Here is a 16,234-nt window from a genome sequence, read left to right on the forward strand (position 1 = left end):
AATACATGTGAAAAAAGTTTATGCTATACAAATACAATGATTTCTATAAACCAAATTCTCATTTTCAATATTTTTAAAGAGAAATGTTTGATTCTTAATCTTTGTCTTACAGCATTTGCAATTTTCAGTCTCTCTTCCTTCTTGAAATTCTCTCTTCTCTGTATTTCTGTGGCACAAGATATTCTCGTTTCCTTCTGCTTTTGTTTACTTCTCCTTCACAGGTTCATCCTTATATGGATGTGGACATTTATATTAAATGTTGGAGTTCTGAAGGCTTGGTTGTAGGCTGTTATATCTATGAAGTTTCTCTGGGTTAGTCCACCCATATCACAAATTATCAGATAACTTACAAAGGGATATCTCCTCTCCAGATCTCTTCTCTGAACTGTAGACATATATATATCTGACTGCCCTCTAGAAATCTCTCCTTAGATTATTCAAGGCACCTAAATCTCAAACTATTTAAAAGTAAACTTACAATATTCCTAGTTATACCATATATTCTTCCAGGGTTCATGGGTCCACTAAGGCGGCCATATCCCCCATCACCACGCAGAAATCTAAGTATTCTCTCCACATTTAGTCCATCATATTCCTGTAGATTTTCAATTCTGTATCAGTTCATATGCTTTACACCTATGAGAAAAACATGTCCATTTAAAATTATTTAAAAGGAAAGAATTTTTTTAAAATGTCAACTGATAAGGAGCCCCAGCATGAGAGAGCTCCAGGACTGGTTAAGTCAGAGGTGATTTGTCAAGAACCAATATTTTTCTTCACTTTTTTGTCTGCTATCATTAGCGCATCTGCCTTGTCCTTAAACTATTTCTATTATGGTTGCAAGATTACTGAAGCACATCTCAGTTTCACATATAAATTCAACAATGCCCAATGGGGGGAAAAAGGCCATCTCTTTTTACGTATCTTTTTAAGAATGCAGAAACATTTCCCCAGAAGCCTCACGGACCTTCTCCCTTACTTATCACTTGCCTGAATTATATGATGTGCCCATGCCTAAATCAATTACTGCCAAGGGAACTGGAACCAGCTTACCCTGAAGCACGGAGGACGGAGGACGAAAGGCACCTGCACCAAATCCAGCCTTTGATGGCAAAAACGAGGTGCAAACTAGATACAAGAAAAGAGCAAATGTGTCTGAATGTCTTTCAAAACTGCTCATTCTTTTCCTCTCAATGACAATCATTTGACCTAGCCAAAGAGATGGGATTCTCTTGCTCTGTGCCCTCCCCAGCAGGGCCAGTGGTCTTGGGCCTGGAAAGATAACCAGAACCACAAAATTTAATAGGCTTCATTCTGCACAAAATTTACGTAGTATATAGAAAAAATACATAAGACAGGAAAGGTAGAGCATGTTTAGCAAAAGCATAGAGATCATAACCTCCACACAGTTTCCAGTTTCTCAACATCGCTCTACGCTGGGTGTGAGTGTTTCATGACAGAAGATGCTGAGGGGGTGTGGGCACCATCATCTCAGGGAAGCCATCAGCTGTGGCATCTTTTACATTTCATAGTTTGCAAAGTGTGTAGCTCTGTCAGGAATAAATGACTAACACCTATAACCCAGTACAGCTGCATCTCATCAAGTATAGTTTACTCATTGAGTCATCTTAGATACAGATGCTTGCTTTAGTACTTAACAAGCTCAGTAGGGTACCATATACTTCTATACATTCCTTGAGTTTGAATTGCAAGGAAGATATAAGCACACTTCAAATTTTCAGTTATCCATGAAGCTAGAGCAGGATTTCTCAATTTCAACACTACTGACATTTAGGCCTGGTGATTTTTTGCTTGGGGGCACTGGAGGGAGACCGTCCTGTGTCTTGTAGGATGTTTAGCAGGATCTCTGGTCTCCACCCACTACATGCCAAAAGCAAACACCCTGTTGTAACAACTCCAACTGTTTCCTAAATTGCAAAATGTTCTTTTGGGTCTAAACTGCACCCAGCTAAGAAACACTGGATAGAGGACAGCCTACCGATCACCTGCCAGCTTATTTCTTCCTGCATGATGCATTCCCTACCCATTTGAAGGGAGGCATGACCCAGGGGACTTAATTTTTCCCTAATGAAATGTGAGTAGGTGTTACATGGTCTCTTCCCTGAGGAAGTGTACAATTCTCCCATCTCTCTCTATTGCCAAGAATTTATGGAAGCACTTGTAGTTGCCTTGAGGTCAAAGCAACCTGAAATACTGTGCCTGGGAGACATCCGGCCTGGGCAACCACCTGGCCCATGGCAGACACTGAATAAGCTACAGATAAACCTTTGTTTGATTTTTTTATGTCCTTCAAATTTGGAGGTTGTTTGTGATTTCCACATAAAGCAATCTTAACTGGTACAATCCCCTACTGCAAAGCACCATCATTTTAAGTTCAGACAGCTACAACAGTATCCAAAGTAGTCTTCTGTACACATATATGCATGCTCCCCTCCAGTACACTGGTCAGACTGCCAGATGCAAATTCAATCACGCCATCCTTCAGATTATAATCCTTTACTAATTTCGATGACTTGCCATTAAATTAAAGAGAAAGTCCAAATTCCTAGTATAATATAGAAAGCTCTGTATAATCTGGTATTTTATTTTGTCTCCAGCCTCATTTTAGACATTAATCTCTCTATCTTTTTATTCCAGGCATATCAATTTTCAGTACCAGGAAATTCTCAGACCCCACCACCTTCACCTATTTCCTGAGCTTTATATATGCTATTTTCCTCCTCCTCCTATACCTAGTTAACGCTAATCCTTTCTTCAGAGCTGAAATCCATTGTCACTTCTTCAGAGACAGACTCCTTGATCTTCCCACATAAGCCAAATCTTCCAATTAAATGGTCTGTCTCATAATACTACACACCCCCTCTATAGCAAATTTTCTATTATAATTTTTACCTTAGTGTGTAAAAGTACATGATTGATGTCTACTGTTGTCCACTAGATCATATGCCCCATAAGGTCAGGAGCAATTTTTGCTTATCATGTTTCTCCTTGCACCTGTTCCAAGACCCAGTAGTGACACATAGCAGATTCCTATCTATATTTTTAAAATTATTTTTTATTATGTTATGTTGGTCACCATACAGTATGCCATTAGTTTTTGATATAGTGTTCCACGATTCATTGTTCATGTTTAACACCCAGTGCTCCATGTAATCCATGCCCTCCTTAATACCCACCGCTGGGTAGGAAAGAAATGTTCAAACCTTGATGTTTTATTTAACCTTCCATATAGTTTCTAATTATCCAAATGAGATTGTTTTTAAAGCTGTAACTCTGTCATATAGCTTGAATGTCTGAATGGATTTGTGGGGCCATAGACATTTAATGGAGCATTCACCTTAAATAATCAACTGGAACCATGAATTCCATTTATTTACAAGAACAAATAAAAGATGACCTTATTCTTATTCTACACTCTATTATATTGGAGTAAATAATATAACAATTCTGGGATGGTTGAATTATTAATAACCATTACATAAAGTGAGTAGCATGGGTTAGAAATATATGGCCATGTCCTTTGTCTTTGCTCATTTATTTTGCTTAAGAAAAACACCTACTATCAGTATAATTCCTTTAAATTGTAAAGTCACTTTCATTTCAGCTGATCCTCATAATATTCCTGGTTGAATTAGGACAGGAAATACATCACCATTGTACAAGAAATAACTATGTAATGGAGAATTTAAATAGTTAAAATAGTAGAATAGTAGAGTGAAGACATAGACCCTAGACTGGTTCCCCTGTAGGATTCCTCATGTACCTGCATATATTTGTGGTAGGAGAAATTCGGGGTTGACAAAACAAGGAGTTGCAAGCTGGAAAGGAAGTCATGAAAACCCTAATTTTATGTTATTTTCTATTTACTAAAGCAAAGTTAAAAAAGAGTACATTTAGTAAAATGATGTCATATTTTAATGAAAATGTTTACCCATGACTAATTTCCATATATTAAGTATTCATTAGGTGTTTGCTTAGTTAGTATTATTATCATAATCATTTACCAAAACTTAATTCCTAGACACATTTCAAGATTGCCTTTGCTGCTGTTCCAATTATTTTCTTATATGATAATTTTACATAAAATGTTTTAGAGAAAAAGAAAACAATAAAAAGAAAAGGCTTCTAGTAGTTAGCTCCATGCAAATAAATTGGTAAGTTTTATTTGTTGCTTTGTAGAAGACAGAAGCCCTGAGGTTGCTTCCCTCTTAGGTGGAATCAGTCAGTTGAGACAGTAGTCTTCTACATGCAATTTTAGGATAGTTTGTGATTTGCACAGGTGACATGAGATCTAGTGTGGAGAAAAGTTAAGTAGAAGTAAATTGTAGAATTCTGGTAGAGAACCCTTAACACTGTGGCAGGATGACTGTACTGTACTAATTTTCCTATGGACAACATGGTCTAATATAATAGTTTTGAGCCACAGTGACTCAAATTTGCCATCCAGTGCTGCATTTATGGCTATCTTCAGGAAAATTGCTTAAGGTATCTGAGCCTCCGGAGGCTTATCTGTAAATGGGATGACAATGAGACCAAGTAAAGCTTAAAGGACACAATACATGCTATGGGCTGAGCAATGTGCCTGCCACATGTTAACTATCAACATTTATCACTCTTACTACTACCCCGTGCTGCTGCAGTAGCCTTGGCAATAGCATCAGGTAAATCTGGTATCAAAGAAAACATCCTCTATCCTCTGAGACATCGATCACTCCGGTGTTCTAGCAATCCTTATGCTGAAGGAATGCACAGGCAGCCACCTCACTCCCAGTGTAGGAGACCCCTGGCAGCCACAGCAGGTACCACATGAAGTCTGGGTCTGAGGACAGGTCCTATGGGTGAGTTGAAGGACAGAAAGGACTGTGTAGACATGTTGTCTAGACTTCCCTTTTATGGTTGTTTTAGGCATGGGCTGTACAGAAATTTATTTTTCCCCACTGTCCAATCATTTATGTTTTATCTTTTCTGCCCTTTCTGCCCAAACAATTCTGTCTCTCTCAACTTGGTCTCCACAGATTTCCAACAATGTGAGCAACATGAAAGCTAGCAAGTATACTTGCAAGTTGTGAATATATTTAGCATGAGTGTAGAAAGTATTTTCATCAATTGCTACTAGCATTTTTGGGATAGATTTTACACCTAAAGAGCTCGAATCTCTGAGGAAACATTATCTATTAATAGGAGAAATACCATTCCAGTGTAGACCAGATGGACCAATGGACTTACAGAAAGACTCTACCCATTGACTGAGGTCATACCCAAAGACCTCATATCCTCAGAAATCAATCAAGGAAGGGGAAGGAGAGTGGAAATAATTTTAATTGCACTCTTTCCTTGCTCCTGGCCTTTTGTCAGAGCTTCACCTACTTTGTCTCTCTTAGTAAGAACCATAACATCATCTAAATCTTAATGCCTTTTTTTTCTTTTACAGAAAGCAAGGATTCAACAGATATTCCTTTTCATTTAGATTTAGTTTCGTGAATATTGAGACTTTTATGTTAATTTGTCATTTAATTTAATCATTTAGGAAAAGATGAAGTGGATCCCCATCCCAACTTTAGTTGGATCTATGTGTGTGTGTTTAATGTCAATTTTAAATAGTTGAAAAAAACCCCACACGCATCAGGGTTTGGTTGTAGTTTAGCAAATTAAAGCGTTTTTATTTGCGGTTTTGTTTCATATTTGTTTGATTTCAAGACTCCTCAAAATGAGAATCTTTGTGTGTTCTGATAGGTCCTACCTATCATCTAGTCCAGACCTCCACCCACAGAATTTGCTTCCACTGTGTTCCTGACAGGTAGAACCCAGGAGCTGTGTGATCACTTTTAGTGTTTGGGAGCTTATTGCTAGTAGAGAGATAGCCCAGAGCATTTTTCATTAGTGTACTGGTTGGTGTCAGTCCTGTCTTCTCAACCTGAACAGAAGCAGGGACTATCTCTCTCAATACCCGCTGGAGCTGAGAGTGAGAATTCCTTCATTTCAGTAACTGTATTGGCTGTAAAACTGGCAGTGTTCACATGTGCCTCAACACATCACCTGTGAATCAGAGAAAGATACTCAGGAGAGTGTCTGGGGTGTGTGTGTGTGTGTGTGTGTGTGTGTGTGTGTTGGGGGTGCATTTAAGGATGAACAAAGCAACAAAGAAGCAAAGCAATGCAACAAAGAAGTAGCCCAGGAACTGAATCTTTAAGTTGCCAACTTTTTGTTATTGCTTTTATTGATTTCAGAATGACCCTCTTGTTTCCTTTTGTTTTGTTCCATTTTTCCAAAGTACTCTTTTTATTATTGCTCCAAATTTGAATTTCCAGTTGGAAACAGTCATGTGTACACAATGAAGCTGGGTGCCTGGGGAAAGAGGGAGGTAAGCCTGGAATACAATCAGCAAGGGTGCCCCACTAGGGAAGATGAGACACAGAAATTCCTTAACTTCCCATTAGTGTTAGGAAAGAACAGAATCTGAAAGAAAGGCCAAACTGGCTGCAGAAACTAATCCTTAGAGAAATTTCTCCCAATGCAGCAAGAATTAAATCTCAAACCGAGAACACTTGTGAAAGCAGCTGTAATCCTCAGAAGGAAGCCAGACCAGAGCCACAAATCAAAAGCAATATTAGAAAAAGCTACCATAATGAGAACAAAACTGCAAGATAGCAGAAGGGACCTGGGGGACTGTGTGTTTTCTTCTTTGTTGGACACACAAGCTGGGAATGTGTGCTTTGAGAACTTCCCAAGATGTGAAACAAGAAATCATAGGCTGCCGAGCCACTGGTTTGGAAAGAGAGGAGAGTGTGCTAGGATGAACAGCAAAGGCACTGCCCAGCTGGCTCTCAGCTTTAGCCTCTCCACAGCGTGAACCTAAAAGCACCTCCCTTCTGCTTTTAAGGGAAACCAGTGCAGTCGCCTGCGCGATCCCCAGTATGCCCGCAGCCCTGCACTGCCAGGATGAATAATTTAATGAACACAAATCAGGAGGTTTTTGGTTGTTTGTTTTTTAATGAAGTGTAATTAGCATACAATGTTATATTAGTTTCAGGTGTACAACACAGTGATTCAACAATTCTGTACTCACCGAGATGCATGTAGTTACCATCTCACCAAACATTTTTACAATGTTAGTGACTCTATTCCCTATGTTGTATTTTTCCATGGGGTCATGCCTCTACCCAGGGTGCAGGGATACTTGAGTACCTGTCTCAGGGGGTCCCAAATAGACCACCTTCAGCCACTCGCCATGGACGAGATCCAAAGGCAGAGGGACAAGTGGTGGTGAAAGATGAAAGGAATTAATTTCAGAGAGGCTGACACTGGGAAGACAGTGGACTAAATGTCTCAAAGACCGTCTCTGAAGTGGCCAGAATACTTGCAGGTTTATGTAAGGAAACCACAGGGCAAAGGTCTGTGAGTACCTGCAGGTGGGCAGTACAGGTCAGGCAGGTAACTGTCCTGGGGTCAGTCACATAGGACCTTGATGGCTGGGGCAGTCCTTATTGCTGAAGCGGTAAAGTCGGTTCCCATCGGGGGATACTTTGCTTGCAGGGTCTTTTCCTAAATTCAGAGATGAGCTGGAAAGGAGAACTTACTTAGAAGGTACAAACTGAGGTCAAATGGAGGGAATTGAAGTTCTTTTTTCACTTCTTTGCATTCCAACTACACCTGTCGTTGTTCTCCACTTATTGGGTGATGTTGGAGTGGCTTGGGCATTTTTAGGATCCAGCTAAGGGGAAATTGAGTCAGAAACACATTTAGTTGGGTGTATTTATAATTGTTCAACTGTCATTTTAATATGTAGCATAGAAGCACCTTCTAGGAGTAGTCCAACGACTCACCATGCTGAATCAAACGACATCACTACAAATGACAGGGTCCACAGTGTGTTACAAAGTGAATGTATCATTTGGGGCCTGAGAAGAAGTATGTCTATAGCTAAGGGAAACAAGACTTTATGAGTGAGGAGCTGGAAGCTAGTCTAGGGAAATTCTTGCAAATTGCATAGTTCATATAGCAAATAAGCTTGGTATATTTTCTCTAAATTTGAAAGAGATCCTATAAATTTACTTAGCATTACCAAGAGCAATGGGTACGGCAAAGAGAAGCTCTTCTGAACTATCAAAAAATAAGAGAAAGTAACTTGGATCAAGTTGCTAGAAGAAATATTGAATTGCCTTTTATTCTCTTTATAGATAATTATGTTATAAAAGAGATGACATACAAAGAGGCAATTGAAGAATTTGCAGCTGAAAATCCAGAGAAAAGGTATTATAGAAATATTTCAGTATGTTCTTTTTCTAGATTTTATCATTTTGATTAATTTTTTATAATTTGTATTTGTACTTTTTATCACTGATATTCAAAGCTAGTTTTGCATTTGGAAATTTTTCTTCTTTTTCTTAGAGAGCCCACCCCCAGAGTATTTAGAACCTATACCCTGTCTTTGTTTCTGTCATTCTACTTACTAGTCATGGTTTACCTGGCTGTACATCTCTGTTGTCTCTTGGGTAGCCAGGGATAAATCTGATTATTCTTAATATTCCCGGTACCTAATGACATTTGACCTGGCAATTGTTCAATACAGTTTTGTTGATTGAAAATCTAATTGATGGGTGTTGGAAAGGAAATGAAGAATGATGAATCTTTGCTTCAGATAGGAGCAACGAGGCTGCCCCAGGATGTGGCACCACGTCTGAGCTGAGCTGGGGTACAGAGTGCTGAGTAGAGATGAGAGGAAGAGAAAGGACATGTAGAAAAATGCAGAAAAAGTAACTAGCTTATAAAAAAGACTACTAGGGAAGTATTTGGGAACAAATGGTAGGAAGATATGAAGCCTAAAATCTATAGCTTTACTTTCTCTGGAAGAAGGAGATAAATTTCTTGCTGGACTTAAACATGATGGTCATAAAGCATTTAGCTTAATATCAATCCTAGAGTAGGTGGTCAAAAAACATTAGTGTCCTCCTCTCCACTAATTTTTCTTCAAGAACATAAGTTTGTGCCCAGAAACTAGACAGGAATGGAAACCAACAACCATACATAGGACAGCTTGGGGATTAAACCTCATTTCAGGCATAGTGAACAAGAGTGAGAATATGTACCTTCTCCCCATATAAGGGGACGGAGGTGAGTATTGAAACTGATTATACTGGACTGGAGTTGGGGGAGAGGGAGAATGTGTCCTGAAGGAAAGGAGATAGGAGAAGCCAGACCCAGAACCTCACTGGTTTTCAAAGGGTGGTGGTTTCTGCTGCCTTTTCCTCCAATCCAGAGCTGGTCCTTCATACCTGTCCAGGAACAAGATGGGGTGCTTGGCTCAGTCACTCCTGAGACCCATTTTCAAAGAGAGCACTTCAAGGAATAATCTTTAATTGCAGTGCACCTTAATGGATTTTGCATTTAGTCGGGCACATCCTCTCACCCATAATTCCCTCCCCTCCACAGTGGCAGCTCACCCACTTACCAACATTATGGCAATTTTCCCTTCACTAGAAATCTCCCCTAAGTGTCTACTTAGGAAGCTCTTTGTTTGATGTTGTTGACATGTTAATAGGAGTAGCTCTGGGTTCTCTGTGGTAGTGAATACTGAAAGCTGAAGAAAATCTGAGAGAAGCTGGCAGGGGCATTCCATATCCCAAGCCCTATTGTTGAATGCTAAGTAGAAAACAAAAGGATTCAGGCAGTAATTAAAAAGTGTTCCACCCAAAGTTTGAAACCAGTTAGAATTTGAAGAAGCCCTAAGTGGTTACAACTGTGGAGGAGCAGCTGGCTCATACTTGAGTCCTATAGAGCCTTCATACAGAGTCTATACGTAGGAGTCTTGTCCCTTCTACTTTTTAACTGAAGCTGAAGCCCATTTATTAATTTGATTAATAATGAATCACCATTTATTTGTGAACAAGGGACTTTAGGGAAAAAGTAAGCACAGCCCTTAATACTGAGGAGTTAACAGTCAAATAGAAAACTTTGGACACAAATTAATAGATGATGGATATAATCAGGGTCACAGATAGAAACAATGAAGGGCTATTAGTGTTCCTATGAGAGCCAGACTAATTTGGCCTGGAATGGTCCAAAAAAGGTATCCTAGTGAGCTCTGATTCCAGGCTTCATGCAGTTTAGGTATGAGAAAGAGAAAGAGAAAGAGAAAGAGAAAGGAACTGAATTGAAGCATTCATGTTTTGCCATAATGAATTGGCTCAATTTCCCTTGATGTCCCTCTAGCTTGGGAATGAAAACAGATGATTGTTTTCTACATCCTGCTCCAAGGAAGGAGATCTTTTCTAGGTGGAACTTCTTCCCAGAATGTGTGGTTGGGTTGAGAAGACATGGACCCTCATAGTTGCCACCTATTTGCAAGCAGGGAAATATAGCACAATGTTTGTGTTGAGGTCACATGTCATACCTCTCAACGTGGAACCAGATTAAAGGTGTTCTGAAATATCTTTCATAAAGAGATTATATGGAGAGTCTTTTCAGAAGACCATACGTCTTCCATGCTCTGAGCCACCTATAGCCCTGCTGCAGGTAAAATAATTCCCTACCCACCTCCCCCTTTTTTTTTGAACGAGTCTATTTCATTTTCAAAGGGCAAGGCTATATACAAAGAAAATGGAGAGCAATACACTTATTGATATGCATGCTTTCTAGGTTGCCCTTACCTGTGGATAAATAGGGTCAAAAAATGGTAACAAGATAGAATTTGGTGTCTACCTTCTTTTGTGCTATAGCATCTCAAGTTCCTTTGGTTGTAGACATCCAAGGGATTTCAATGTATGTTTGTAAGTACCATTTTCCCAACTATGCATTCCTCATGTTTTCTCTTTTTTGTTGTGGCTGCCATCTTGATGTCTTCCACTATTTCCTTCCTCCAGCCTATGCACTGACACTCAAATGCCGGCTTTCCTCTACTATCAATTCATGACAAAGTTTTCTGGTCTTATACCATATGCCTATATGCTACAAAATGCCCTGTTTATGGGAAAAAGTTGTCATCTGCTCATGGGGTAACATCTTATTTTACATGCAGCACAATCATGGTGTTTCAGAGCTTATAAAATTTTACAACAAAAGACCTCCTCAGTTTTCACATAGCTTTATGGTGTTCTTCTCACTATAGTCTTCTGGGCTATATCTGGAGAAGCTGGAACAAAGACCAATCTGGTTAAGAGTAGACAACATATTGTACATTGGGTTTCCCTACTGACCCTGACCCATAGTCAAGTCTGTATTTCTGAACTTTCATTTCCCACCGCTGAGTTCTTTTCCAGGAGGAGTTTTGCAAATTGGTCTCTAATGGCTTGCACCACCACCTTTTAGGCATAGAAATTCCTAGAATTTCCTGCTAGAAATTCCTAAATGTGTAGCAAATACACAACTTAGAATAGGCCTTTGGACTCCATTTGTTAGGATGACCTTGCTCTTTGTAACCTGTCCTCAAATAAGTGCCCTTTGCTGGCAGGCAGAAGGAAAGATACTATTGATTTACTTAATCTATAGATTAGAAGTAGAAAAAAAAATCAGTCAATAATTCTGAAATATGGAATGAATAATGAGAACACTAGGATTTTGGTCCACTTCCTAGGAGCTCTAGAGCTCTTTTAGGAATTCTGCCATTAAATTTGGGAGAAAAGAAAGCTCTATAATGTATTTAGTAATTTAATTATTAAGGCACACTGATTATGTAGTTTTATTATTCCCATTAATTTATTTATCAGGACATTTCTTCCTTTTTTTTTTAATTAAGATTTTATTTATTTATTTGAGAGAGAGAGGGATCACAAGTAGGTAGAGAGGCAGGCAGAGAGAGAGGGGAAAGCAGGCTCCCTGCTTAGCAGAGAGCCCAATGTGGCGCTTGATTCCAGGACCCTGGGATCATGACCTGAGCCAAAGGCAGAGGCTTTAACCCTCTGAACCACCAGGCACCCCATCAGGACATTTCTTCTTATGAAAGGAGAACAAGGACTGGCAAATCCAGAAGAACTAAAGGGAGAAATTCCAGGAGTAAATATGGGAATCTTTTTGGTGTCTTTGTAATATGCTTAATGTGATTTTGGTTCATGTTCAATTTTCCTATTTGTTGGGCTGACATAACCCCATTAGGACAACTGTGAGCAATCATCATGGACCGAAATGTCACCCTGAAGCCTGTCTATGTGTCATCAGAGAACTAGGAGAGAAAGGCAAATCATGTTGCCACTGATCAAAAGACTATGGACTTGGGCATCAGGTTTCAGCTCATGGGTTTGTCCTTGTTGACTATTTAACTATGACCACGTGGCTTAGCCTTTTTATATGTTAGTTTCATCTACAGTACAATGGGGTAGGGGTGCCTGGGTGGCTCAGTCCGTTAGGCATCTCCCTCCTGATCTCAGCTCAGGTCTTGATCTCAGGGTCTGGGTCCAGGCCTTGCATTGCGGGGGGAAACAAAAAAAAAGAAAGAAAGAAAGAGAGAGAGATTACAATAGAGTATTAACATCTATTTCATAATGTTGATACTTAATACAGCTTTAAAGGGGAGTCACTGATGAGATTTGGCTTTGTATTGTGAAATTTTAGTAAACAGAGTGTGGAAAAATCACCATTTGTAACTGCAAGCAGTTCATTTTCATCAAGGTAGAGGTTTCAATCCTCCCTCCCTCTCTTCCTTCCACCCCCTCCTTCCTTCTTCCTTCCTTCCTTCCTCTTTCTTTCTTTCTTTCCTTCTTTCTTTCCTTTCTATTTCTTTCTTTTCTTTTCTTTCTATTATTTCTATCTGTTTGCTATAGGAAAGCCACAGAAAGGATCCTTTAGATTGAAAAAGAAATAGAATACTATTTTACTCGAGGAAAACTCAAAAGTCACCATTAACAAAATGCAGATGTTTAAGCTAAGAAAATTTTCTATTTGACAGTAATTGTAGAACACAGTTTAATCAGTAGTCTGTATGTTCAGAATTTTGGTTTTATGGAATATTTTGAGAAAAAGTATTTCTTTTCTCTTTTGCTTGTATAATGTTTATCTACATGTAAGCTTTGTTTGTTGTTGGCTTAGAGATGTTGTTGTTGTTGGCTTTGCTTGGTCCCCTCAGTCCAGAACAGGCCTCTAGAAAATCTTAAAAAAACTAATGGACATTTTCTCCACTTTTGATGAGATGGAGGGTCAATTATGAGGTTTTTACCATATTAAAAAACTCACTTTTTTTTTTTCTGAGGTATTTTCTTATGCCATTAGTTTAGTTCTCCCCAAATTGGAGATATTGGTCAAGTTACTCAGGCTTTGTCAGATGTCTCTTCTTTCCACAGTAATCTTCAAGAAGTGCAGATGATATTAGGATCTAATTCAATCCTCACTCACACATGTATCTCTCTCTTTGTTCATAAATTTTCAGAGTTTAAAAAATAAAATAGTAGAGCTTTTCTTGTTAATATTTACTATTAATATTTCTCTAAAGTTTATTTTGTAATAGGAAGAGTTTCTGTGACAATTTTATTCTTCACTGTTTACCCATGAATTGCAGTTTTATATATAAAAGAAAATAAACAAAATCATAGATGAATGGAAGATAGATGGATGAAATGACCTAAATATTCCATGGGAAGCTCAATAAATTATAGTACAACTATATTATGAGATAGCATACCACTATCAAAAACATATTTATGGAGATTTTTTTAAAAATAGGATAGGAAACGCTTAAAATGTGAAGTGTTAAAAAATACATACAGAGAATAACGTTAACTATGTGAAAATACAGAGTTTATGGCCCAAGAAACCAGACTAAGCATATGTGTTTATCTCTCTTTCATCCCCAAATCCCATTAAAATGTTAGAAGGGATATAATAATAGCAGTTGAACCACAAGTGATGTGGCAGTAATATATAGCTAGGAAGAAAGCCTCCAGGATCCCAAACTAGTGTAAAAATTTTAAAAATGTTAAAAACACTTGAAATCAGATGAACACTACAACCAACAGATTTGCTGAATGGCCCATCCTAACTCCACCAGACTCATTGCGCAAATGTAGTTTTTATCCTATAACTTCCTTTTTCAAGTCTATACAGGAGCTCTCTATATATCTTTCCATCACATATTAGCTCCTCTCTCTGACATTTAACGTCTTCTGGGAGATGGTCCAATTTTCATAAAAATTTTGCTTTATCCTTTTCTCAGTACAAATCCTCAGTTATAATTAGGCTGATAACCTCTTTGCCTCCCTGCTTCTTATGAACTATTGCTTTTCATCCTCTTATCTCATGAATCTGCTCCTGTTTTTAACCCAGCCTTCAGTGCAGACCACGACTCTCCTGTGAACCACTATTACACAAAACTCTCCTCTACCTAATGTTCGAAGGATTAAGTTTCCTCTGACCTCTGGAATCTCCAAGTAATTTATTCCCTTTTGTGAATTCATAGTGAATGGGCCACAATTGTGGATTATAGCTCCGATTCTTTTCTTTTCTTTTTTATTCAGGAATCATGTAGAATTTAAATCTGGAGCCTCTTAAGGTCTTATATTTTCTGGTATATTTCATGACACATAATTATAGGCTATGGACACACCAGATGTCCACTGGGCTCCAAATTCTCATTTAAGGTCTGGATACATCATGCTGTGATCTATCTCTAAGCTTTAGTTCATGCTATCTCCTTTACCGTAACTTTCTTAAGCAAGTAACATCTTTTCTTATGGAGGAATCTATTCAACTCTCAGTTAATTATACTACTACTTCTCTACTATGAATTTTCCTCAGAGCACAAATCACACTGTAACTATTTCTTTCTTCTACTAGTTTCTGTGGGGTAGGCAGAATTGTCAGATGGCTACCAAGGTTCCCACTCCCTTGTATATGATCTCAACTCAAATGGGTGAGATCTGATAATATGATGGGATTACTTCCATGATTAGGTTACTAATAAACTGATTTTGAGTTAATTAAGAAGGAGTTTGCCTGAGTGGGCCTGATGCCCTCAAAGGTCCCTTAGAGAGGGTTACAGGGCAAGAGAGTGTCCTTTAGGAGCTGAGAGTGGTCCCCGACTGATCTCAAGTCAAGACAGTGGGACCTCCATCCTACGCCACAAGGATATGGATTCTGGTGATAACATGAGAGTTTGTACATAGATCACCTCCTGAGTAAAGACTCCAGTTGAGAATGTGACAGGCAAACACCTTGATACAGCCTTGGGAGAACCTGAAGTGGAGGACCAAGCTGAAACATGCTAGACTCCTGTTCCACAGAAACAATGAGAGTATCCATTTGTCTTATTTCAGACTACTATGTTTGTGGTGATTTGTAACACAGCAACAGAAAAACAAATATAAGTGTTGCAGCTTGGGTTTCTTGCGAAGCAGATTCTGGAATGGAAATTAGCATACAGGAAATGGATTGGGTCAAGCTCTTAGCCTTAACTGCATGATGAGAAGAAAGAAACAAGATTGACCAGAGAGAGAAGCTGGCTTGTACTATAGTCCCAGTAATGGCCTTGGTTGATTTCATCAAGAGCTCCGAAATTGGGATGGTCCTTCAAAGTGGACCTAACACAGACTGCCCCCCAGGAAGGGGACATGGCCTTGGGCAAGGCAACTTTCAACAACTAAATGCAATACCTAGATTGAACTGACAGGGAAAATTTCCAAGGACAGCTGGGAAAACTTCCTTGGTGGTCTAGCATAGCTGGCTCCACCATGAGCTACCTGGGTGCAAAACCATTCCTTCTTCATTTTCATATTCCCTTCCACTAGGACAGTGCCTATTACAGAGAGACTACACAATACATGATTTGGTAAGGTCACCTGGTTGCAACATCCATAGTTTGTTAATAACAGGTACAATATGTACTGGAAGTTTTTGTTTTTATTCTTTTAATTAAGTAACAGTTATTGATCACTTTATGGTCACATATGTACCTCTCTTTTAGGTAGTTAGAATGAGAGAGTATACAAAACTAAGACCCTTGCCTTCATAGGTGAACAAAACCAAAATATGTGTGTGTATGCATGTATATACATACACACACACACACACACACACACACACACACACACATATGATTTGTTAGAAGGTGATATGGCAATGAGGAAAAGAAACTGATGAGCTAGGTAAAGAGTATCAGGATTATTGGGATGGGACTTGGGGACTAGGTTGTAACTTTATAGAAGGTGGAAAGATGTGTCTTATTGAGCAGGTGGCATTTGAGCAAAGACCTGGAGAAGGTGAGGGATAACCATTCCACGTAAAGGAACAACCA

Source organism: Mustela nigripes, chromosome 3, assembly GCF_022355385.1.
Source record: "Mustela nigripes isolate SB6536 chromosome 3, MUSNIG.SB6536, whole genome shotgun sequence".
Classification (NCBI taxonomy): domain Eukaryota; kingdom Metazoa; phylum Chordata; class Mammalia; order Carnivora; family Mustelidae; genus Mustela; species Mustela nigripes.